Raw genomic sequence first — 27,944 nt, forward strand, 5'->3', positions numbered from 1 at the left:
CTACATTTCCTAATGTCCAAGAGCTTGGATGTGGGTTAGCGTTTATCGACCCTTGTTGCTCTGGTTAATGTAAATTAAGTCGTGGTTTTTTCGACTTGGCAAAGCTGCGAGGATTAGACTTGTTTTCAAACCAAATAGGAGCAGCTTTGGCTGGTTTTGATTGATTTGTATTACTGTACTTGTGAGGATCTTCATTGACTACATTCGTTCCCTTACCCTCGAACCGTTACCCTCACCACGACATGCCTAATCTTAACCCTTAACCTAAATCTAATCTTAAACCAAAACCCAAGTCCTAACCCTAAACTAAGTGTAACCCTTCTCCTAACCTAAACTTAATCCTAATTCTAATCTTAATCCTAAAGCCAAATCCTAATCCTAAACTAACCTCTTGAAGAAGTGAGGAGTGGCAAAATGTCCTCACTTTGGAGGATTTTCCTCATCTTTTTATCCTTGGGAGGACATTTGGCCCTCGTAAAAATCATAAATACAAGAGCACACACACACACACACACACACGCACACACACACGCACACACACACACACACACACACTTTCACACAGGGTAGAACAAACCATAAGAAATTAAAGCAGTGCTCGTTAAAAAAAAAAAAACTGGCTGACGTCAGATACTTCATTAATGATTTGTACAGAAAACCTCCTGCGCTTCAACTTTGCACTTCGCTGCAATTCTGCTTTCTATACTTCTACCATTTCCATCGCTCCTTTCCTTCTTCTCTTTCATCTCCTTTCTCTTCATTTCTTTCGCCCATCTTCTCACTCTCTTTACCTGCCTCTCCTCTCAAATGGGCTAATCACTTACTCCCAGTCTTCCTTTGGTATCCGTCTCTCTCTTTCTGATGTGATCAAAAAATCATGTTAATCGTCAAGTAAATCACGGCAATCATGAGACGGGGGGCTGATCAATATTCACCGCCTGACCTCCAAATCCTCTAAATGATATCTTTCAAGGTTTCCCCAATTCTCACACCAAACTCATACTTATTTCCATCTTTATTTCATCTTTTATCGATATTGCACACACTCTCTCACACTATTTCTCTCTCTCTCACACACACACTCTCTCAGTCAGCCTGGCACAAAGACATGTGTGCCTCTGTGTACAATGCATAGGCACACACACACACACACACACACACACACACACACACACACACAAACGGCTGACTGCTGGCTGCCTGCAACAGCACAGCAGATGCAGGACATTGCAGGCTGCCTCCTATGTAACCTGACACTGTAATTACTCTAAGGTGACTTGATCCCCAGAGGCCTTCCAACCCAACAAAGAACAATAAAACTCGAAGAAAAAAAAGAAAAAAGAAAGGAAGAAAGAAAAAAAAAATGAACTCAGAGGACCCCTACTAGCACATGACTGCTGCTGCTTGATTTGAAGGGGAACCTATAGCGCTATAGCATGGACTTCTCTCTCAGCAGGTCATGACATAACATCCTTTTGACTGTGTCTCAGTGCAAACACACACACACACACACACACACACACACACTTTCAAATCAGGCCAACTTGGAGGAGAGCATGGTCACAGGTAGACATGGAATGACTCCTGCCTCCATTAAAGGCCTATTTAGATCAACTAGAAGCTGAAAGTTAACAAGACTGTTTCCTCTAGGATCATCCAGACTGTATGAACCATCAGCCCTGCTGTCTGAGGACTAACACTGACTGTATTGTGTGCAGCATTGAGTTTGGTCTACTGTCAGCTTGCTTCACGTTATGCATCTTTATATTAGAAATAGCAGAGCAGACGCAGCAGTGCAGTCTCAACAGCATACGTTTCCTCCCTCTCGCCGCTGTGACAGGAGTAGTGAACCGGGCTATATTTACAGCCATAGACTGCCCGCTAACTAGCTGGGATGCAGGACGTTGCATAACACCGGCTGGGCTGTGACACTCTTCAGAAGGTACAAACCTCCCAGTGATAATTCAGATATAACTGCAATAATATGGTTTATACAGGGTATCTGCATGTTTCAGAAAGCCTAATTTAAGACTTACAATCTTTTTAATGCTACCTGGAATTGAATTTAAGACCTATTTCAAAACAAAATATTTAAAAATAAAGAAACAAAAGCGGGCCTATGTCAAATTGAAAATAGCTAATGAAAGTTTTGCAACTATACAGCACATGGGCAGGATAAGAAAAAGGACAACAGGGAATTAACAGTTAAGGGATATGAAGTCCAGTTGTGCTTAGTGAAGCAGATAGGGTGAAGATTGTACTACTAACCCTGTTCTGTATTAATCTAAGAGTGGACAAAGAAACCTGTCATCGCATGGTGAAAAAACATAAGACCTCTAATAACTGAATACAAGACATTTTAATACCTAAAAACTTTTACTTTCAACTTTTTAAGGCTTCAAATTAAGATAATTTACTTTAAGGCTTTTTAAGGACCTGTGGATACCCTGGTATAACTGGTATATAACTGGCCAGGTTCATTAGCAATCTCCCTTGTTTGAGCAAACCTGAGGCAAGACTGAAACTGCATGACGATTGCATACATACACAAACACACACACATACATACACCCACACACACACATACACACACCCTGGGGACCAAGCCTGGTCGTGTCCAAGTGCAGAGCTCAGGATGACTCAAGCCTGAAGACATTTCCTCCAACCACAAGTACAGTTGGCTGAGACTCTGGTTATATAAAGAAGATGTTTTTTTCCCATCCTCTTTATGCACCCCCCCACACCACCACCACCCACCCCCACCCCCCGCTCCCCCTCCACCCCCTAACCTCCTTTAAACCTGGCTCCCAACACACACAAAGGAACGAGGGAGAGGCTGGTTAATGGAAATGGAGAGGAAGTATGAAGAGAGACAGAAAGACAAGAAAACAAGGAGAGAGAGACTAAGACAGAGACTTGTTGTCACTCCTGACTTAGTACTAAGTGGATGAAACTCGCCTTGATGTCCAAACTCTGTTATTTTCGGTGGGCTCATTACTCACTCACTACTCATAACTTGTTACTCTTGTCGAAAGTGCTACATTTGCTTATTACTCCCTGGGAGCAGTAATTCATTACACTACTCATTATATTACTTTTCGGTTACACCCCCATAATTGGCAATTATTGCACCTATTGCACGTCCAGCCGTCCCAGTGGGGGGGGATCCCTCTTTGACTTGGCCCGCCCAAGGTTCTTCCATTTTTTTTCCTAATAAGGTTTTCTTGGAGGTTTTTACGGAGGGTCTAAACTTGGTGGTGCTGGGTAGGTTAGTTCTAGGCTATGTAGGACAGGCAGGCTTGCAAATTCTTGCTAAAACCTTTGTTCTGATTCCATGTATTTGTCTTACATCATTCTGTTCTATGGCTGACTGTTTATCACTTAGATCTAGTTTGGCTCTTTCTCTGTAAAGTCCTTTGAGACGTGCTTGTGATGATGGGCTATAGAAATAAATTAACTTGAACTTGAACCTTCAAACATCAGCATAACTCAGTTGCCTCTCCTATCACTATTTTGAGTGATAGTAGGCTCCATGCTAACACTTTAGCATACACTATGTTGAGTGATAGTAGGCTCCATCCTAACATGCATACATTATGAGAGGGAGAGAGAGAGAGAGAGAGAGAGGGAGCTCCACCGCTGGCCACATAGGCTATCTTAAAAAAAATATGTGGCAAGTATGGCAGCTTTGTGTAGGATATTGGTCAAATTCACATGATGACACAAAAATAAGATGCTGCTTTGAACTACCAGTGACTACTTTCTCTGTTCCAGCGAGACTTGGGGCATGACTTGTTTTGTTTCCATAGGAAGTGTCAGTGGTGGGCAATGGAATGTACAGCTAAAAATCACTCTCACCTGAAATAGTTCCAAAAATAAACAGGCTACATCATCTATATTGAATTAATATAGTTTTGATATAGATTCAGGCTACTGGGAGAGATGAGGAAATGGGATTGACTCTGTGCCTTATACATGGATGTAATAAAGGAAGTCTGACTGTCATTCCCAGGAAGCGTCACAGAGCCAGAAGTATGGCATAAATTAGGCCCTACTTTTTGTCACCTTACAAAAAAAGAAAAAAAAACCATGATGAAAAGCGCTGTGTAGCAGTGGAAAGCAGGCATATTGAAAAGCAATAAATACGATGTGGGGCTGGAAATTGTTAAATGCTCTGTGCAGATCATGTTTTATTAAGTACAAGGCCAGAGCCTCGGAAATCTGCTCCCTTTTACATCCTATGGAATTTCCCCTTGCACTGGAAAGTCCCACTTCAGCTCCAGAGAGCCAAGAGTGTGTGTATGTGCGTGTGTGTGTGTGTGTGTGTCCATGTAGCCTAGATGTGAACATATTGTGGATGCATTGGCAGGAGAGAGGGAGCTGCACCGCTGGCCAAGTAACACACACTGATTATTATATTACTGCTTCCCCCCCCTTCAGCGAGAGTGTGTGCGTGTGTGTGCGTGTGTGTGTGTGTGTGTGTGTGTGTGAGAGTGTGCGTGTGTTTCGGGGGGGGCAGACTTGGCCAACGGTCCAATACAGACAGAACTTGAACACTAAACAATGTCTATACATCAGCATACAGACAGATTTTTGGACAAAGCGAGGACAGGAGAGAGCGTTCCAGCCTAATAGGAATGGGACTGAGGCTAAATCAAACGGAATAACGCTAAATCTGTGAATAATCTCTTCCACCTCTTCACTCATCTAACCAAGCCCAAAGAAGACAGTTCAAAACAAAGCTAAGGGAGAAGAGGGGGGGGGGGGGGGGCAGTTTCCAAATCCACAAACAGCAATAACTTCTTCCAAAGATTCAACTATGCCCTAGATTCTCTTGGTCACTATCAGGTACTAATAATGTGAGGAGGAATGTTTAGACAAAATTCACGTCACCCAACCTCATAACTTATTTCTGGGTTCTTCATCTATTGGTTTGCATGGACTGCTGCAATATATATACAAAATCCTGTATGTGTGTGTTGTTTAGTATGTGTGTGTGTGTGCTCTTGTGTGTGATTGTATAACCATTCGTGTCAGGACAAGTCTTGGACAGGAGAAAAGAAGATTTTTCGGGTAAGTGAGAATATTTTGACCGACCCGCACTTCGAAAAGGGGCAAGTTAGCTTTATGGTTAAAAGAAGGGGGGGGCAGTCCATGGAGGTGTGTGTGTGTGTGTGTGTGTGTGTGTGTGTGTGTGTGTCTGGAGATTATGTTTAGGTGAAAGCGTTGTGTGGGCCAGATGATCTCGCTCTGACAAGCCCCCCCGTGACTCTGTCTGTCTGGACACCTTTCTGATGACTCAACCTAGATCTGCTTACACTCAGTGAATGTGTGCGTGTGTGTGTGTGTGTGTGTGTGTGTGTGTGTGTGTGAGAGAGAGAGTGAGTGAGAGGGTAGGGGGGCTGTTAGCCTGACATACGTCAAGGGAGTCTGACGCAAGCCTGGGCAAAGAACAAAACAGCCCATACATTCACACCACAGTCATCTCGCTTTTTATAAGCCGGTGGTCTGACGAATGAACGCACGCAGACGCGTATAATGTCCCACAATCCTCCAGGTTTCAGGCTCCGAACAGGCCTAATTACTGAGAAAGCTGCTTTGTACCTCGGTCTCTCGCAAGTGACTCATCCGAAGTAGGTCTAAACTAGCTACAGCAGAGGCTTCGATTACCGTCACACTCAATTACCGAGTGTGAATGCATGCCTACAACGTGAATCTGTCTACAGGCTTAAAGCTACAATATGCAACTTGCTATATCCAATATGCTTTTTTGTTGCAGACTGGCTGTGTTCTCCATCTGCTCCTTCAACACCTGTGGTGGCTTTACGGATGCCGGTTTACCTCCGCCTCAAGGTAGACAGCTCATCAAGATGAGTGTTGAGGGGAAAGAGGGCGGGACCAACAATACTGCCTCAAGGCCAGAAGTTGCATATTGTAGCTTTAAAGGTTACAGGATCAGTTGTCCCCAAAATGAAACTTCTGCCAGGGTTAGGGTTATTTAAGGGAATGTGTTCTGGTTATTCAAAGTTTCAAAAAGGGCAGAAAATAACAAGTGAATTTCTCTAAACAATTTCTGCAGCACAATCCAAGTGTTTTGCAGCCAAACAATTCCACTGTGAGTCTAAAAGGCCAAGATTGACTTCATTCTGTAGCATTATTCTAGGCAAGATGTAATCAGAATCAGCCCATTTCCATGTTTCAGGTGCCATACTACACAGGAAGAAGTTGCTGTTACTTCTACGCAGCCCGTCTGCAGCAGCCTCCCTGAGTAAAAACACACTACATGGAGGAAAAACACCCCAAAAATAGACTTCATTACATTGTGCTCCAACAGCCGAGGCAACAACATCCAAAGTCTCATCTTTTTTAACGTTGTCTTTGTAGAAACACTGCTGACGGCTCGCTGTATTTTTACACTTCAGGGATTAACTTTATATCGTCCATCTTCTCCAAAGCGGTCACGTTTATTTGTTCAGGATTTTTCTCAGCCGGTGTCGTCACTTGTGATTGCGCAATCTTTGGCCAAGCTTATAAGACCTCTCTCTCTCTAATAGTAACATAAATAAATGAACTATAAATAAATAAACCTAAATCTCTATTTTTGTGACAATTCAACAACAGCCAATTTTCAAGTGATAATTCAAGAGTAGAGAAGATCATCATCCTACAGTGACTGTTGCATTTAAAATTCATATGAGTGCACATGTATTAATCAATAACAGTAAAGACATTAGTAGGTTGATCATAAAATGTATATGTGCTTTTGTGGTGATATGACACAAATATGTATTTCTGTGAAATCTGTCGCTGCAGGTCAGCGGCCAATAGATGATGACTGAATTTTCATTTTCGGAGTAAACTGTTCCTTTAAGGAGCCAATGGTACTAAAATGTTTAGTTATAATGGAAGAAGAAAGAAAAATGTGGTTATTAGATGCACACACACACACACACACACACATATATATACTGGACTCTGTGAGATAAAGACACAGTAAACTTTGGAGTTTGCCCCAGGGAAGGCATGCTCCTGTGTGTTTGTGTGCGTTTGCACTGACTATGAATGTTTACTCGCAAGTGTGTGTTTTTGCGTGTGTGTATGAGTGTGTGTTCAGAGGGAATTAACTAAACTAATTGTGAGGCTGAGGATCTGCGCTCCATTTGAGCAAGAGGACCGGGGCGGCCGAGAGCTGTGGACTGATTGTGTGTATGTGTGTGTGTGTGTGTGTGTGTGAGAGAGCGTGAGAGAGAGATTGAGAGAGAAAACAGGGAAAACACACATTTGGCTCAGACATCCTGCAATTCCAATCATTGGGTTCAGTTGTATTATGTGGTGATCTCAATGCGAGAACAAGTAGGGGGGTTGAATACATCAGTACAGCAGGGAACCAGCACCTATTTGGTCAAATTTCTCCATACGATACACTCGTCCTCTCCCAGACACAGAGTTACGACCACACTGTAAATAAAAATGGGAGAGAGACCCTATAGAGAGAGTCTATATACAGTGAATGGCAGAACAAGGGGTGATTCTCTAGACAGGTTTATGTACTGCTCAGGGCTAGGCAGCAGTGTTGCTGACTATGCCATAACAGACATCCAACCTGAACACACTTTACAGTTATACCTGAGGAGGTCCAAAGAGTCAAGAGACACCAGAGCAAGAACCAAACCTGTTCAATCTTCCTCCCAAATATAAATGGTTAAAAACTAATAATACAGAATATGAAGCAGCACTGAACAGTGAAGAGATTAACACAATTTTAGATTATGACATGAATGGCAAATTCTAGTAACATAATGTATGAAGTGAACAGTATTTTCCATAAATTAGCAGCAAGGTCAAAAAAACAAATCATATAAACAAAGCTAGGGAAAGATGATTTCATAATGTCTTACAGCCAGAAAACTGTCAAACCTTAAACACAGAAGCCCCACCGAAGATATAAGTATCAAATATCATGTGACCTTCAAAAACTATAAACTATTACAGAACAAAAAAAAAAAAAAAAAAGTTCATGAGTGATGAACTAACAAAAAGTGAAGAAGTAATTGACCAAAACTCATTCTGGCAGATATGGAGGAAAACCAGCTCTTCAACTCACAAGGAGGTAACCACAGTCAAAAACAGTAATACTTGGAAATCATGTTTGGAATAAATTATATGAAAATCCAGAACAAAAGGCGTTGACTGTTACCCAGTATGAGTCAGTCAATCAATTACAAAACTTAAAAAACTATTAAAGGGAATCAGAATGAATTAGACCCCTATTACAGTACCTTAATTACAGGAGAAAATAGCAACGCCTGTGGGTCAGACAGTGTCAGGTCTGAGATGATAAAATACAGCAGTCCCAACCTCCAGAGAGCCATCATCAAACTATTCAATTTGGTTCTACAAAGTGGACATTTCCCTGAGATCAGGAATGAGGGAATCATCACCCCTATATATAAATAAAGGGGGACAAATACAATCCAGACAATTACTGAGGTATGTATCCATCTGTACACTCTCCATTCACTCATACATACACTCATCAATAAGCACGTCTACCAGAAAAGTACGGGCAACATCTTTTCCTATTTTACTGACTTCAAAAAAGCTTTTGATTCCACCTGGCAGAAGGAACTGTTTCTTAGACATATTCAAAGAGGGGTCGGGGGGTCAAACTTGCGATATTATAAAGGCAATGTACACTGAGAGCAAATGCTGTGTTATGATTGGCCACGAGAGAACAGCATTCTTCAGACAGGGTCAGCAGGTCAGACAAGGCTGCAGTCTAAGCCCAGCGCTGTTTAATATGTACATAAATGAATTAGCTACAGTCACTGAACAATCCCGGTGCCCAGGACTCACTTTAAACAGCAAAGAAGTAAAAATGCTGCATTTCGCAGATGACCTTGTCCTCCTGTCTCCACCCAAACAGGGTCTACAACAAAGCCTGTCCCTGGTGGAGCAGTGCTGTCACAACTGGGCTCAGACAATAAATCTGGACAAGACCTCACTTATGATATTCCAAAAGAAACACAGATTCCAGGACAAAAAGTATCAGTTATCTTATGGAGGTCGAATCCTAAAACACAGCAGCACCTTGGTGCAGGGATCAGCTCATCTGGGAGTTTTGGCCAGGCGATAAATTAATTGTGTGGAGAAGCTGAGAGCCACACAGGCTTTCTATTTGATTTAAACAACATTTGGAGGAATAAACATCCCAGTCTGGTTAAAAATAATTTTGTTTAGCTATATGGGAGTTAAGTGTTGGGCCCAATAATGTATCAAACTTTAAACAACTGGAACAAAAGCCCAATTGAGACATTTTAATTAAACTTTGCAAAAAAGATCCTAGGTGTCCACAGAAATACTCCAAACACCTGTAGGGTAAAACTGGGACTGTAAAGCCTGAAAGCCTATACATTCTGGCAACATTTAAACCAATCAGATCAGCAGTCATTGAAATGTCAAGCCCTTCTCTGCAACCAGCACTCCTCACAACCTGTCAATACCATGCCATAGACCAATGGACACCAAGAGCCAGAGTAAACTACTTTGACCTCCACTTAAAACAACGCTACATAAATAACTGGAGAATTAAATTAAAATCTAGAATAAAGTGCTATCAGACACTAACCAGACTTAAATTGAACAAATACCTGAGCATTCACGAAACTACAGAAAGAAAAAATCTTACTAAATATAGACTTGGGGACCATAACCTTGAAATTGAAAAAGGGAGATATTGAAAAACCTGGCAACCCAAGAACCAGAGGTTGTGCAAGCACTGCAACCTCATGGAAATAGAGACAGAAATACACTCTCATGTGCTGAATATGACAAGATAAGGGAAACCTATGACCCTAAATTTAAAGAAATAGGACAGAGAGAGAGAGAGAGAGAGAGAGAGAAAGAAAGAAAGAAAGAAGGAGAGAGAGAGAGAGGGAGAGAGAGAGAGAGAGAGAGAGAGAGTTTTTAAATTTGTATCTGACGAGTGAGAGACCCCGTTTCCACCTATTGTGGAGATATTAAAGTATTAAACTTGTGGTTTTACAATGACTTATCAAGAGTAGTGAAATATAAAAACAGTTTGCTTTTAAAGATGCATTTAAAAAACAACAACCTAGATGTTATGTAAACATAAACAGGCTTTTATGAACTCAGCCATAAACAACCATCGCCATAAACAATAATAAACAGGGAAGAGTCAGAGACTCAGATGATTCTTCATCCACTCCTTCTCTTCAGAGTTTGCTGAGAAAAGCCAAGTTATTTTCAGCCGAACATGTTTTCTCCACATCTATAGACGTACTATTCGAAAAAATTCGGAGGCAACAAATACTCATTTAAAACGCATTATTCCTGCTTTGCCAAATGTGGTATTAAGAGTCAGGAACATCCCTAGTGCCTTGTATCCTGATTGTGTCTAGATCTGATTTACACCTCATCTTCCTTGTTCCCCGTCCACCATTTTGACAAGTATGTTATTATCTGAGCTGCCTGACTCCTGTTTGATTTGCATGCGTTTTCTTGTTGGAACCATTTACATAGATCCATTACATTTACACTTTGTTGTTAATGTGGACAAATGTGTCTCTGGAGCTGGCTTGGGGGATTGGATCTTAAATGTGTTTTGGCCGCATTTACACCTGGATTCATCAGATTATAATCCACGATCCATGTTAATGCCAGATGGAAAGGGGGTCACTGTGCATACTGGAGATCCAGGTGTAACTGTAATCCAGCTAAATCATATCTAGACACAATCCAGATATGAGATGTGTGTTAATGCCAGGTGTAAAGGCGGCTGTAGACAGAGACAGAGACACACATGATTTGTCCAACAGTGTTTCATCAGCCACCATGCGCGGTTAACAAAGCGAGGCACTAGCTAGACCCTCGCACCGCACCCTACCAGCACCATGGAAATTCATTACTTCTGCTCTTGCACCCTACATGCCATCTGATCATGGGCCTACGCTTTAACAGCCAGGGCTTAAACTCTTAAACTTAACACCGGCCATAAAAATCACATTTCATATCTTAATCCCTGCTCTGGATCTATTTACATAGGCCCGCACAGTGGGCTGTGGATATATGAGCCCCGATCGGGGTCGGCGTAGCAGGGGCCGGCCGGCATCCAGGCCTGGAGCCTGCTCTGAAATGACAATGGTAGATTACACGGGGGGAAGATTTGTGATCAGTGAGCTATGAGAGGGTTTAATCGTGTGTGTGTGTGGGTGAGGGTGTGTGTGTGTGTGTTAAAGGCGGGGATAGCCATGCTTTAGCTGTGCATGCTTGTGTTTGTGTGCCTAGGTGTCTAATTTACATCCTTTAATCATTATGGAGCTGTGATCGCTCCATGACACTGGCTCCAGTTTCATTATGCACTAGTATTTACAATTCCCGGATGAAAAACCATGGTGCTACTCACACTAACACACTAACACACACTGGGCTGAGCCTAAAACCCAGTCTGTCAGTCTGAGACTAAAGCAGGGCCGCATATCTGTTATCATTCTTTGATGTACACATAACACTGGAGTCTGTTTAGCCAATTTAAAGCGGCAACAAGCAGCGATGTCTACACACACACACACACACAGAGGGGTGGTGAAATGTGGTAACGGTGAGCAGTGAGCTGGTTTGGCAGGTGTACAGCCAGCCGTTGGAGTGTTTGTGAGACCTTAATGAAACTTTAATCAAAAACAAACAAGGCCAAACAGCACCGAGAGCAGATTTAAGCCAGAGTCAGAGAGGAGGACGGCCTCTTATTACCGTTTTCCTGTCCTCGACAACTTGTTTCCTGTCTCACATTAATTATCCTCACTCTCACTGCAGCCATCAGCAACCACAACAACAGTGTCTACTGGTAACACCCACTTCACCCACAATCTACTTAATAACGTATTCAGTACTGGTTCTGGGTTAGATATGTAGAGACAGAGTTGTAGGTCTGTACAAGAACCTTGTGCTTAGATCTAAACCAGCTGAATGGGAGGGAGGCGTGTGAATCAGAAGACTCCATCTTTATTTACAGCCAGCCTTGATGACGACGGGGATGATGGAGGGGCGGAGAGAGACCCGCGGCCACAGAGAAAGCTGTCAGTGGGCTGACTGATTGACTGCACATTATGCATTAGCACTTACAACAACACTATTACTTGATGTCAGAGAGCTTATTATATGTGCATGTTCCTACACACACACACACACACTTTTCTATTGGTATGCTTGTGAGGACCATCCATTGACTACATTCATTCTCTAACCTTAATCACTACATGCCTACAACCTCAGCCCTTAACCTAAACCTAATTCTAATTCTAACTTCAGCCCTAAACCCAAATCCTAATCCTAAACTAACTTTAACCCTAACCTAAACCGAATCCTTAGTCTCACCCTCGGGGATAATTCCGGTTATTTTCAACTTGGCCTTGTTTTCCTAGGTTTTTTTCCATCATGATGATTGATTGTGTTCAAAATCTCATTACTTTCTTCACTGTAGAGCTTTACCTACCTCCAGCTCGCCAATACACACACTCAGGGCAAACACAATATCCACCAGCTGAACCCAAAACACGCCCTTTCAACACAATAACACTCACACTGCAATAGGACCTGCCTATGTCCGATTTCTGATTATCCATTGCCTGAAACTTGTGTATAATATGGCAAGTAGACCGTTCAAGTACTCTGATGCTGCGTTCATGTCATATCGGATTTTCTGTACATATGAACTGCCGACTGCAAAAACACATTCACACCATCCTTCTAGTGGCAATTACAAATAGGTGGGATTTTTAAGCAGTAAACATAGGGAAGACACCGATGTTGGCAGTCCAAGGTATTAAAAATCTAAATGATCAGTTATATTCACATTAATACAATCAACCGTGCTTACAAAAAGTGAGAAATATCTGCTGTAGTTTGTTTATGGTTGATTTTAAATTCATAAATACAAATGATTTTGGATGTGGGCGTTCCAATGAGTAAAACACATAAAGAACACTTTCAAACTGAAGCAATGAAATCCTGTTCTTCCACTTCGAAAAACTCTACAATGAAGTAAATGATGAAATTCTGATCAAAATCAATCATTATAATGGCAAAAACTAAGAAAGCAAGACCCAGGTTGAAAATAACTGGATTATCCTTTAATCCTAACCCCAAACTAACACGCTGTAGAAGTGAGGACCAGCAAAATGTCCTCACTTTGGAGGATTTTCCTCATCTGTCTATCCATGGGAGGACATGTGGCCCCCATAAGGACCGATGTACAATAACACACACACAAAAGATGTGGCCGAGTGTGCATGTAAAAGTGTAATAATGCAGCTCATTGCCACAGGTATTGAAAAACCACACAGCTGAAGAGAGTTACAGCCTTCAGATGGCCATTTCACTGGCCTCAACAGACATTCTGGGGCTTGCACTGAGTGTGTGTGTGTATGTGTGTGTGTGTCTGTGTAGAGTTTCATAAGCCACTGGAGGCTTTGTGTCCTGAAAAAGCATCACCATAGCCTGCAGGACAAAACTAAGCGCCACTTTGCCAAACAATACAAGGCATTGATCTGTTCAAAAAAATGTCTAATATCCGAAGACCTCAATGGCAAAACGATGGCATGTGTTTCTGCAGACACACGCATGCGTCCTGCTATGTTTTTGTGTTAATTTGCGTCATCGGAGGAATAGTTTCTTTCTCGCGGAATGATAGTGGCTAATACCGCATTTGTTTTTTTTTGTTCGGCTGGACCCATGCGGTGAAAAACATCAAGCGAACATGTGCTGCTCTTAATCTCTAGGAGGACAACATGCACAAAATCCTGAGTACAATTACCAGCGGTGACTGCTGGTGTTTTCGATTACAGCGGGACGGCGAGGCAACAACGGCAACAGGAGATTATTAGTGATTCGTAAGCTAAGCAGAGACGCCCTCGCTCTCCCCCCCCCCCCCCCCTCATTCCTAGAGTCTGGTCTATCTGCCAAGGATGTGCGGTGAGCTGTCGTCAAGTGAACAACATGAACCACTGTGTGGAAATCAACGGTCCGTCCAAGCCGTCCTCGTCACCACAAGGTAACGTTCGGGCCCAGAGGAGCAAAAACAAAACCTATTTGTGCATCTAAAATTAGCTTCGCTCGGATGAGATGACCCAGGACCTCAGAAATCACCAAAAAAACCCCAGATTTTTTCATCCCATCTTTGAATAAACACACTCTTAACCCCCGTAACATCTGTGGGTCCACGCAGAGTGCGGCGATCGGGCCTGGCGGAGAGGCTTCCTGTTTTTCTGTATGAACGATACGTGGAACGGAGGCTCAGTGCCATTAAAGTGCCCTGTATTTTCCACTCCACAAGAAATATCAGATCCTCGTTGATTTCTTTGCTATTCCACCAAAGGGAATAGGGGCCCCAGCTATTTTAAGACGTTGAAACAGAACGAAAAAGCCACTACACAGAGAACCTTTACTCCTCTCCTTCAACAGAGAGACCATATACTGTATTTCTTTTTCAGTCCCGGCAACAGAGACGTATGACTCAGGAAAGGAATTCTCTGAGGAGGCTGTGGTGTCAGGGAATCTACAGGCTTCATTAACTTACATTTAAGGCCTTTGTAATGCTACCTGAAATGACATTTAAGAAACAAACAAAAATTCTGTCAAAAACAATGTTTCTAATTGAACATACCTAAGTCAAGTTCAGAAACTACAAATGGGCAGCATAGGAAAAAAAAGAAAAGGACACCTTGTTCTGTATTAATCTAAGAGTGAACATGCATGTGGGTCAAACTCACTGTGGCCAACTGGAAGTGCAAGTAATGTAATATACTATAAGAAAATAAAACCAACACTACTGCCAGTGCTATTCACAGCTCACACTAAAATTACTCAATTCTTGCCATTTGCCTTATTTCATCTTTATTCATTCTTTATTCTCCAACTTAACCGTAATGCTTTATTTTACAGGCTGCTAATTACGGTGTAACTAGTAATTATGGGGTACTAATAAAATAACAATGCTGTAGTTGCAGGGTAACAAAACAAGAAGTCCGGGAATTAAGGGGTAACAATTTTGTAATCATGTGTAGTTTATAGGGCTGTGCAAAAAAATCGATACAGCTGAGTATTGCAATATTTTTTTACACGATACTGTATCGATTTTCCAGCCCCTCGTATCGATACATTAAAAAACAATTATTCATGTTTTAAACGGATTCAAAATGTCCTTAAATTTCCCTCAAATCCCTTTGAATTAAATAGTTTTGACTCAATTTGTCCACTGAGTTATCAATATAATAAATACATTTTCAGTAAATTATGTAGAGTATTGCAATATATCGCAATATGTATCGTATCGCAATGTATCGTGATACAATTGTATCGTGAGGTCCTTGCCAATACCCAGCCTTAGTAGTTTATAAACCATATACAAAGCAAGACATCTCTGTCATCAAAGTTTACTGGAGCCTGAGCTTCATCTGATGAATCATAATGCAGCTGGACAGAATGCAGCAGAGTTCAGAGAATTTAGAATGTCAGTGTCATAAAGACAGACTGACCTGAACACAGACTCAGACTCACAGTTTCATCTCTGATCGCTGTTCACCTGCAAACTGAGACAGAAAACTCACATTGCATTCTTTTGGAGAAACATCAACAATATCTACCTTTTAGAAAGGAAAACATGGAGTGAGTGATTTCCATCTTGGTAAGCTACATGTATTTTTAATTGATTATTTAACAGAAACAGATTAGTAGAGGATTTTGCTGAACAGACAAACAAGACACAGACAGTCAGGATAGACTAGTTGTTTGTGTTGAAGGATTTGCATTTGTGTCCAGTTCTTCCTTAGTTGTATTTACATTGTAAATTCACAGTTAGATTTGTTGTTGAAACAAAACTATGATGAAAGGCATAAGATGAAGCTATGATGAAGCATGTTGACCTTGAATGAAGCTACATCAGGTGGCCTCATGGTTATTTGATTATTAAGATGTTGCCATTGCATTTCTTTCAGCATCCATGCAAATGGTCGCTCGACTCAATGCCCTTAATGACGATCGCCATGAAAACGTCAACTGCATGTTTGCAAAAGTCCTGAAAAAGGAGCAGTACCTTTATGCTGAAGCCTCTAGTTTCTCTGGAGTTCCTGCTGAGCTCGACTGTGACCTTTCACCTCAGTCTGCTGTTGGTCTCGGCTCCAAACCTGCTTGTGGATTTGAGAGCCTCATTATATGGGAACCAATAGCCAGCACAGCTTAATCAGCATACAAACTTCTCTTGGATATGGACAAAGGAGACCTTCCTCCCACAGAGAAAGAGTCTCCTCTCATGACTGAGGACACAGTGTTAGGTAATGCTGGAGCATCCATCCACCCAGCTCAGCATGTTGAGGCTCAATCCAACCTGCTCCGCCTCGTTGATGCTCCAGTGACTGATGAATTATTGAGAGATTGAGGCTGCTTCAGCCTCAATCAAAAAAAAAACCCCTTTGGTTTTGACGATGACTACCACCTGGAGGCAGTTGGAAAGAGATACCTCTATGCTCCCTCAGGTGACACATCTGGATTTGTGGCTGACTGCTGCTCACCCTGTGGATCTACTCTGGGCTGCCTGGATGAGTGGGAGCCACTGGTCAAATCCCACTTTGACTTGGAGAAGGAGGGATTTGGTGAGGAGCTCCTCTACGCTTCATCACATCTCTCTAGATTTGTAGTTGACTGCTCCCCACAGCATGGGCCGACTCTGGACCAGTTTGATAAATGGGAACCTGTTGTCAGCAGCACTGATTCTCACCTGATGCAGTTCCTCTCAGTCCTCCTGGAGGAGGAGGGACTTCTTGAAAAGCACATCTATGCTTCCTCATCAGTGAGTTCTACATGTATGGCTGCCTGCGCTGCACACCATGCCCCTACTCAAGATCATCTTGATGAATGGGAGCCAATCATCAGAGCTGATTCTAAACTGATGCTGTTCCTCCAGGACTTGGAGAAGGAGGAAGAACAATGTCCCTCTATCACCAAGAGGGAAACGGTCAACTCCTGTGCACAGACTGAGGCCGCTGCTGAAAGCTCTGTCACCGTCCTGCATCAGCCTGAATGTTGTGAGGGAACAAAAGTCACTGTCCTCTCTGCTGGACCTGACAGTAACTCCACCTCAGAGGAGGCTCTCCCCGTCTCTCTTGCTGAATACACCCTGATTCACCTGCTTGAGGACGGATCAACCAACCTGCTTCAGGAGTCCCAGGCTCCAGCCATCCAGGTTGAGGTCAAAGCTCCACCAAGCCTTGTGGTTGAAACTGTAAAGGACACCAAGGATCTGTCCTGTCTGATCCTGGAAGAGACACTTCCACCCGTCCAACTGGTCAAACCTACAGGACCTCAGAGTTCCAGTGTTAAAGACAGCCTGTCAACAAAACCAAAGAAGAAGAAGCGTGTCTTCTTTTTTTGGCTATCCCGTGTAGCGAGACACAGGACACAATTTGTAGAAACCCCACAACTTTTCTGTGGCCCTTTGTGTCAGCACAAATGGCCTCCCACCTCTAGGCTGTAAAGGTGTCGAATTGACACAGTCCACGGCTCAAGGAGTTGAGTCTATGCCAGCCAGAGATGTCTCCACAAGACATCTCATGAGATTAACAACAGGATGCGACCACAGCAAAAGAGGTTTGGTACTCTCTCACACGTTCCAAAGGTAAATCAACGACCATTATCTACCAGTCCATCAGTGTGAGACGGACCCAGGAATACTTAATGAACCACACACATACACACATGAAAATGGAGAATATTCCTCCTTTCTTTATCTGAGTGCAAGACGGTTCTGAGGAATTAAAAGGGACAGTCACAACTGTAAGAGACTGGAATACACATCGTGTCATCACTGAAGAACCAAGAACTGTTTCTTTACCCTCTCCAGGGCTTCACCCACTTTCCCCCTTTACAACAGGACAGCCATAAATCCTCCCACTCTCCACATTCTTCTTTAAACCTACTTTCAACCCTATACTTCCCAAAATGTCTTTAATGAGTTTATTATGTAGGTTGAAGTATATGCTAAATGTGTTAACTATATATATGTTGAAGTTGTTTAATCAGTAGTAAGTTGTATGTATACACAATGTTGTCTACCTTATTTGAGGAAATAATTGCTATTGTATCCCAGGGGAGCACTCTCTCATTTGCATGGCACCACACTGCCACTGTGTGGTCATTTATAGCTACGATATGCCAGTATAAAGGCCCTGACACACCAGGCCGACGGTCGGCCAATGTCGGGCCGTCGGTAAGCGTCTGTGTCCCTAGTTTTTGCGGTGTGTCCTGCACCGTTGGCACTAGTCGGACCCCTGTCAGCGGCTTTTCGGCCGATTGAGCATGTTGAATCGGCGGCGGAGCCCGTCGGTGAGAGAGATCACTCTGATTGGCACGAGAAGAGAAACGGAAGTGACGAAAGCAAGCAAACAACGAAGTCAACTTCTTATCAGACATATTCTCGATTAGAAGTAACGAAACCGTCTGTGATGAGCGAGAGTGGTGTGAAAATGGTAAGCAAACGCTGCTTTGTTTACGGTTTGTATATCCGCAGTCCTAGGTCTTCCGGTTTCCCTTTTTGAATGACGAATACAGACTACCACCACCTGCTGGTATGGAGAGTTATTTCCCCTCACGCAGGCGCAGAACGTACGTGCTAGTTGGCCGTTGGCTGTAGTCTTTGCGATGTGTTCAAGTGCAACTTTTTGGACCAGACACAGGCAACGTGAGGCGACGCAACAGTCGGCTTTCGTCGCCACTGGTTCTTTGATGTCGGTTTGGTGTGTCAGGGCCTTTATATCGACCAAGTTTCATTGTATTAAATGGTTAAATTGTCTTTTTACATTAGTCACGCAGTTAGGAACACAAGTTAAATATCTGAGCTGACTTGGTGAAGACTGTAGCTTATAGCCAAAGAGTAGATCATGAAGGTTTTATTTGATGTCACTGTTAATATGTTATACGATCAATAAATGTAGGTTCACAGGTTTTATTATATCTATCGATTGACAACAGTAATTGGTGGAATATGTAAAATACCGGCGTACTATCTTAAAAGAAATCTTTATTAGACCACATAGTAACAGGACATAAAATAAAGTAGAGAAATACAATTTCTCCTGCATCTTTCCCCCCCTCGATTCGGGGTGGAACCCTTTCAAACAAAGGAATTAGTTAGTAAACAAGGCGTAACCGCAAAAACCACGTGAAGTATCTTTTACATGGCAAACCTCGCCTGAAGATTTAAAGAGCTATAAAACTTCATGTTCCCTGGTTTTTAGTTGTTCAGCGTTCGCCCTCGCCAAGATTCATGCCAAGAAATCCATGCCAAGAAATCCATGCCAAGAAATCCATGCCAAGAAATCCATGCTGAAACCAAGACCAACAATTTTAGCTGCAATTCGACTTTAGCTAAAAAAATTAAAGTTTGAACCTGTAGCTGGAAACGTCGTTCTCCAAACTGCCTTAACTAAGAATCGCGTGCAAGAAGTTTGAACCTCGCTTCTAATAGTTAGGAAGTTATCAACGCCCGGCCAGCGAAAATTATTTTCAAAGCTATTTAAGAACGAGATAATTTAGTCTTATTCAACAAAGTTAGAGAAGCCAGAAGCTTCAACTTCTTCTTCGACCAACTGCAGCCGAAACACTCTTGCGCAACATCGCCAAAGTGTTCTACATCCTGAGGCCGTTGTCGACAGCTGAAAGCCAGTCGCGCTGCCCTCCCGTGGAGGAATCATCAGAGACCCAGTTCTACTCCATCGCCTGCCGTTGCTAGGCAACCCGACCACACCGAGTTCGCCTCTCCGAGCTTGGTGGGATCAGGAAAGCCAGCCCAACCGGCGGGACTTCTCAACAGAACAAGTAGGCTCTGATCTATCCACGTCTTTGCTGCTGAGAGTTGATGCAAAAGCTTTGATTGAAATTACCTAAATAATTCAGGAAAAGTTAGGATCTTATAGTTTAGTTGCCCTATAGCTTTCCGCCTCGTTTCTCTGATTGATTGACCCACGCTGACATAACTACATTTACTGTTGCCAATTGTTATTCCCAAGTTCATTCCAATTTCCCTTTCATTCTGATTTTGTTTTCATTTCATTTCACGTCTATTTTTATTCTATAGTTTCAGTGTTCCATTCTGGGTGATCATTATATATTCCTTATCTTGTTCATTTCATTGATTATTGTTATGCTTAGTGAGTAGTTAAATAAATATTTCCATTTATTGTAAAGTCGTTGTTCTGTGTTTCCTTGTCTGCAGAGAAAAGTCATCCCTGAACTGAAAAGATCTCACAATTTTCAGATTGATGACTGATTAGTATAGCCAAGTAAAGGTCTATTTTTCCTTCATCTACGAAGGTGGTGCCCCTACGAGTGTAATTTGATATCTTGATCAAAATAATCATATTTCCATACCTTTACTTCATTCTAAATTCGATATTTTCGACTCTACACGCTACACCCGTATATTTCGGAGGAAGAGCAAGAAATCTGCTGACAACATGGCTGCAACAGCAGAGATGCCACTCCAACAGACCTGCCAAACAGAAGCAGATGAGCCAAAGTCCTGCTTGAACTCCCTCTCACCTGAACAACTGAATCGTTTTATTTGAATACATTTATTTGCACACTACTGTTACAGTGTCTTTGCGCATTTATTCCTGCAGTTATGGGTAACCTGTAGCCTAAATCAGTGAAAGTGTAATGGAATTAGTAAATATATGTTGGCCATTAACATTTTCTATACCTCTATTACTAACAATATAATCAATAATTCCAAATGTGGTTGTTTTTTTCACTGAGAGTCCATTTTGCTTTTAATATACCCCTTGTTTTCTGTAAAAAAAAATAAAATAAAAGAATTGTTAGCCCTTAATTCCCGGACTTTGTTTTGTTACCCTGTAACTACAGCATTGTTATTTTATTAGTACCCCATAATTACAAACTAGTTACCGTAATTAGCGGGCTGTAAAATAAAGCGCTACCAAAAAAATCTGTCAATACGCCCATCTAAATTCATATTTGCATCAAAACTAAACAAGCCTATAATATGATGAAACAAATATCAAGACCACTAATAACTGTGAGATTTTAATACTTGAACACAACATTTTCACATAAATAACAGTCTGTTTTGCTACTCTCTATCACCAACTGATATGACACAAAAAACAAATAACTAAAAAATGAAGAACTCAGGGATCACCCCTTTAAATTTAAGTAATTTGATTTGGTGGTCTATGTTATCCTTGCTTCACAAAGCCGCGAAATGCTGTAATGCTAAGCTAAGCATAGCTAGCGATTCATTCTTTTTTTTTTTACAATGAGGCTTCAAAACCCATCAGAATCCACCTCAACAAATAAAGAAATGCAATAAATAAATAAATAATAGAGGAACCTCCGAAAGCAAAAATAGTCAATATTAGCGTTGGACGTAGTTTAAGGAAATAATTTTACGCCCTTATTTATTTTCACATTAGACTGAAACGGGGTGGGATCCGGAATCCCTTATTTGGGCCGAAAAATTGTCTCATGGCTAAAATGCTACATGTAGCAACTTTAAGACTTTTCCCAGACCTTCTGAAGACCCATGGATACCCTGGATGTATACATATACAGTATCTATATGTGTGTGTGAATGATGTGTGCGCTTCACATGCAGGGCCAGCCACCACAAGCAGGGGTTTGTCTCAAGTAAAGAGCCAGCGTTGTCGGACGTGGAGAATCGGAGATAGGAATCGCTACGCTCAGCAATCCGCTGGCTAATGGCATTTGCATCTGCACAGCATGTGTTTTCCCTGGCTGGCCGTTCCTGCACTGACCCCACACCATCAGCAACCACAATCCCCGCTTGTCTGTCTTCAATCCAGCCCCCTCTTTCTGTCCACAGAGAGCAGTGACAGCAGGTCCGACCCCGGGACATCAGATAAGACACATGTTAGTTATCCTGATCCCAAGGCCAAAGAACACTCTCTCTTAGTCTGTCTTAGCCTCTCACTTAAGTCTCTCCCTCTCTCTAAGTCTTTCTCTCCCTTGGTCTTGGTCCGGCTCTCTCTCTGTCTCTCTCTCTCTATTCAATTAAATTAATTCGGGGCAGGAGGGTGGCCTAGTGGTTAGAGACCATCCTGCAACTGAAAGGTCACAGGTTCAATCCCTGCATCTGCCAAAGTGCCCATCAATCAACAGCCATGTGTCATGTTGAAGTGCCCTTGAGCAAGAAACTGAATCCTTACCTGTGTATTAGTAATTAATGTAATGTAATTCAAATCTGTTTTATTGGCATGAGGAAAGAATTCCATGTCACCAAAGCACTATAGTATCGACTGAGGTAATATCATAGGACCTAACAGATGTAGTAATTACTAATACTAGTAGTAATTAAACAAAAATAGATAAATATCAGTGTTATCAGCAATAATGTAATAACTAAACATTCAATAACTGTAATTCAGGTGTTCAATTCAAATTATAATGTCCTCCCTGTATAGAGATATGTCTCTCTCCCTCCCTCAGTGGTTATTGTATTGGCCGCTCTGTGACATTTTCATTCAAAGGACTGTCAAATGTTTAGTGCAAGCAGTTATATGAATAATCGACAACAGCAATCATCTTAGGTGAGATTTAATTATCGATGGGGAGCGTTGCTCAAACGTTGCTCAAACAGCTGTAAAACATCGGCCCGCTCTGTGAAACTTAATCTCGGCCTGTTAAAGCCCGTCTCGGTCTTTGTTTGTGCCTCTGGTCTCTTTGTCTGGGGGTAGGAGAGCCAGACATGTGGACCAGACGTGGACTTACACTCCTCTCTAACGCCATCTATTGGCCGTGGAGGCGCTGCCGGCACGGTCACACCGCATGGCTGAGACAAAGAACACGGGGCAGGCAGCCAGCAGAGCTCATGCTGAACAATAGAAAAGACAGAACGAGAGGGATTGATGAAGACGCTTATTATCGCTGATCGCTCTGAAATGTGTTAGGGGGGCGGGGTGGGGGTGTTCAGGTCCTGGATCGGCGCCTGCGACCCGGTCACTGTTGTGTAGAGGTGAAACAATGGGGAGATAAGCAGGAAATGTAGGTTAGTGGCCAAAGCCCTGAAGGGCCATGCCGCCATCCTCCGTAGCCACCTGCTACCTGCCTGCAGCCAGCTGCCATGGGGAAAGGCCAAAACTACCCCCACCCCACCCCCCACCCCCCCTATCTCTGTTGGATGTCTATCTAGGCCACTGGCTCTCTAACTTTACACTGCTCTGAGCTGACCCACCTACAGCCTCCTTCTGGAGTTTTCCCCTCCTGCTCACTCAAAGGTTAATAGAGGAACACTGTTTGACTGATAAGACTGGTACAAACAGACCAAATCACACCACTCCATTTCTGGCATTACTTCACTGGTGCTGTTAGGATTATAACTTACTTTAAAACTTCACTGATCACTTTAATAGCAGGTTGGGTCTGAACCCATAGCTATATCACAGACCTTTTAACCCCCTATGAGCCAAAGTCTAGGCTGAAGATTATTATTATTACTGTGTTTTTACCATTTTCTACCACTACTACTACTGCTACTACTACTACAGTTGCTACTACTGCTGCTGCTATTACTACAACTTTGGCTTTTGGACTTTTAGCTCAGTAATGACATTGATAATAGTGGTGAGAGTGAAAGCTATGATTACAATAGTCATTCTTATTCTCCAACTGGGATAATTTCTAGTGAATTAAATTACAGTGAAATTAAATAATTTCTCATTTTGCTGAGAAATAATTCTTGAGATGCACTAGTCCATGTTGCCATGGTTTCTGGTTTCTCAATGGAGGTGTTATGATACTAGTTTTAGTTTCTATATCTTTCAGACATCCTGTTGACTGAATGACAAGGAGGTAAACGAGGGGGGAATCCCTCTTCTCCCCCGCCCTCCCCTCCCCGCCCTCCATGTCTTTCTCTCTCTCTCTCTCTCTCTTTCATCCTCGCTCCATCTTTCCTCAAAGAGACAAACAGAATTGTTAATGTGAGCAGCTCGCTCTCAAAGACTCGAGACTATATTTCAGAACAAGAGGCAAAAAAAAAAAAAATCTAGATCAGGCAGGATGGGAGAGAGAGACAGAGAGAGGGAGAGGGATAGAGAGAGGGAATGAAGGAGCGGCGGAGGAGAAGAAAGGAGAGGAGGGGAGGGAGGTGGTCAATAAATTTCCGAGGGGAGAGCGGAGGACTGATGAGGTGGAGAATGCTTCATGGCTGTGGGATCCCAGCAGGGCTCGGCTGGGACTGGAAACTGTGTCAAGGACGACTGGGGAAGAGACAGATGAGTCAGGAGCACCAGAAAACTCTCACTGCCACACACACACACACACACACACACACACACACACACACACACACACAAATACATACATACATATATATATATATATATATATATAAACCCCCTTCCAGGAACAATCACCTACTGTACAGGACGATTTCTCATAGCCGACAGATTTTTTGTCACCTCTGACTCATCCAATTGCAATATCTGTCAAGCGCGCACGCACAAACACACCTGACTCGCCCACAGTGACATCTGTCTCCAAACACACACACACACACACACACACACACAGAAAAATTAGAGCCCTGACTCACCCACAGTGACATCTGCCCCAGTATCCCTAGGGTGAGGCCTATGCAGGGTGATATAGGAAGCCCTAGTGCCTCCATACAGCCTGAAACACTGCACTGTTCCCCTTAGGCTTGGTTTGTAGCGGTCAATCAATGCATTATTCATTTCAGATTTAACGCATCCCCTTTTTCCGATGAAAATGATTCGACTTTACTAACTAAGATGACACAAGAAAAAAACTTGAGCAATATGAACTTCCTATGACAATAACGAAACTAAAACAATTTCGCATTTTCCGCAAAAGGGAGCGTGGCAAGACTGAAACTGTTTTCACGGAGACAAATGGACGTTTAATTTTGCAAACCTGTTGTTTTAAATTAGACTTGGTCATGTTTTGCTTTTAGAGGCTCCTCATCATCTTCCTTGCTTCCCTTTGCCAAACCCGAGCTCTCTCTCTCTCTCTCTCTCTCTCTCTCTCTCACACACACACACACAGGCGCATACACACACACACACACACACACACACGCACGCACGTCCCTCCCTAACGCAAAGAGAGATTCCGACAACTGTGTGGAAAGTTTTAGTAGGTCTAGCGCAGCCAATAAAGACAGTACAAGAGAAAAACAGAATGAAAATTGGAGGGGAGTGAATGTGACGAGAAGTAGACTAAAATGTCAGATTATGCCTACTGAAATGAAACAAAGGCTAAACATTGATTACAAAACTAAAACTAATAAGCATTTTAGCCAAAAGACTAGAACTCAAACAAAATCTAAAAAGGCTGCCAAAATAAATACTGATTTAATCTTGAAATGATTGCTGACGATGCTCTCAAAAAGCTAAAACACACTATAGACTGTGATGGAGTGTGTGATGAGAAGCTCTGCCTTGTGAACTGAAGCGTCGAGGGAGACCGCCACTGTCGGTGCTCATGATCCGCACTGTACTGCACTGGGATGAACCCGGCTGGGCTCCGCCGTCACCCTGATGTGGTCGACATCAATAAAATCACTCAGTCGGTGTGTTCTGCTAAAGATTTGGGTCGCTAGTCACCGCTGGCACGGCGCGAGAGAGCCCTAATGCAAAACAAATGTTTTCATAAAGTCGCCCAGTGTTGAATCAGCATTATTCATTTCGCTCGGCCCCTTTTTTTTTTTGTTGCTTTTTTTCATTCCCTTTTCCTTTTTTTTTCTCTCTCCCCGAGGATTGGCTTGGATGACTCGGGCTGTGGTTGTGTCTCTCCAGGCAGCTGGTTCGCATTAGGCCCTGTTGATGAGAGTTTGATGTTGCCCACGTCTTTAACCCCTGTGACAAACTATTGGCCTCGCTAAGCGCACCATCAAACACCGTCGAAACTGGCCGTGCGCGCTCCCTCTCTCCGCTACAATCACAGATAAATCCCCGCGCTGGCCTGGGTGTACGGTTCTAATCTAAAACACTGGAGAGAATCAGACAAAGGACTTTTGTTGAGGTACTGAGAGGGTTTCCGTGGCTCTGATTGTGTTAACTCAGATTCTGTCATGTATGGAGAGAATGTCACACCGAGCTCTGTTCAAAGATCTGGCCATTTAATGCGGCCCTGCTCATCAGCAAAGATGCATACCTGTTAGAACATGACTTAAGACCTTTCACCTGTCATTAGGAGTCTACATCTGCTCCACCAAACAGCACATACATGTATTTCAATAACTTTTAGAACTGGTTCACACTGCTCGATACTGCCCTCTGCAGCGTATTTAGATAGAAGACGACTGTGGGAATAACAGGCAAACTGATTCCAAAGGGTGAAATTTTAATTTTAAGCGCCAGTTGGCGTTTTGGATGTATGCTGAATTGAAGAGGAATCCTAACGATTCATAAAAGGTCTGAAGTCTTGTTCTACCAGGAGAGAGAGATGGCATGTCACTATAATTTCAGCCAAAAGGGTGACGATGCAACTTCAAAGTCATACAGCTAAGTCACCGACTGTGCATGGGTTTCAAAACTTGCAGAACATCTTTAGGCCAAACCCACGTAAGCAAAGTCAAAATGACAAACTAAAAGACAGGATGACGTTCATGAGAAATCAACGTGAAAATGTGAGCTGGAGATTTGATTATAGGGATTTCAGCATGATTAATATGGCTAAGCGATTAGTGACAGTCTTCTAGTCTTATATTAGAGTTGTTGATGTGAGAGAGAGAGAGAGAGAGAGAGAGAGAGAGAGAGAGAGGAGAGAGAGAGAGAGAGAGAGAGAGAGAGAGAGAGAGAGAGAGAGAGAGAGAGAGAAGAGAGAGAGAGAGAGAGAGAGAGAGAGAGAGAGAGAGAGAGAGAGATCAGTGGAGCTGAGAATGGGCTGGGTCACTGTGATAAAAAGTGAAATCAGCCGTGGGAAATAAGAGTAATAAGGAGTGCGGTGCTGCACAGGCTTGGCTCAGCTGCAGTTTAAAAAGCTTTCAACTGAGAGACAGAAAGACAGAAAAGAAAAGGAAAGATGAGAGGCCAAAGTAAAGGCGACTACCTGCCTCGAAAAAACCCAAACAACAGCTTTGACTACTGCAATAATGTTGAAGCTGGTGTAGTGTGAAGGTTAGAGAAGCTGGGTTATGACCTGGGAGTCGCTGGGTTGAATCCTTGGGTTGGCTGGCTAAGGGAGCGGCCACACAGATCTGTTATGTCAGTCCGTCCGTATACGTTATTTTAAATACATTTTCAATGAGAGGTGTCTGCTGTCTGGACAGGGCTGTCTCCATCAGATTTCCATCGGTTTTAATGGACACCTATGTCCGGACAACTACGTTCAACTAAGTCAAACTTTTTCCGGATGGACAGATTCGTCACAATCCGTTTAACCAGTTAGGAGGCGTTCCTAGGTTCCTTTTGGGAAACATGGTAGTGAACGCCAAGACCTTGGAGGAGGTCATAAATCTCTGTTTTTCCTGTATTGTAAATTGTTGGACGGGCTCCTTAAACGTAATTTTGAGCCGCCTAAGGGGAAATTTTAAAATTGTATTTAAATCGACTCGAAAATTGCAGTTGAATTATAGCCTATTGAAGAGTGGACTGTGATTCGATGAAGTCGTCCACCCACAGAGAGCGCATGTGTGTGTATGTTCTAGTTACACTGCTGAGGAATTTGTTCATTTATTGTATGTTCTAATTACCGTGCGGAACAATTTTGTTTATTCATTGTATGTTCTAATTAGACAGCAGCAGAATTTTTAAATATGTTGGGAAAAAACAATTTTGTACACATCTGATTTATCATAGCATAATGGTATCTGATTCAATCTATAAAAAAATATAAATCAGAACAATAACAAATTGGGCTAATCCTGTCAACATAAC

The 27,944-nt window shown here is 42.6% G+C and overlaps 1 protein-coding gene across 3 annotated transcripts in view; it reads right to left on the minus strand.

Annotated features, from left to right (window-relative positions):
* Positions 1-27,944, minus strand: part of efl1 (elongation factor like GTPase 1) — a 348,687-nt gene that overhangs the window by 28,753 nt on the left and 291,990 nt on the right. The window lies entirely within an intron of this gene.

Source organism: Centroberyx gerrardi, chromosome 1 (genome assembly GCF_048128805.1).
Source record: "Centroberyx gerrardi isolate f3 chromosome 1, fCenGer3.hap1.cur.20231027, whole genome shotgun sequence".
In the NCBI taxonomy this organism is placed as follows: domain Eukaryota; kingdom Metazoa; phylum Chordata; class Actinopteri; order Beryciformes; family Berycidae; genus Centroberyx; species Centroberyx gerrardi.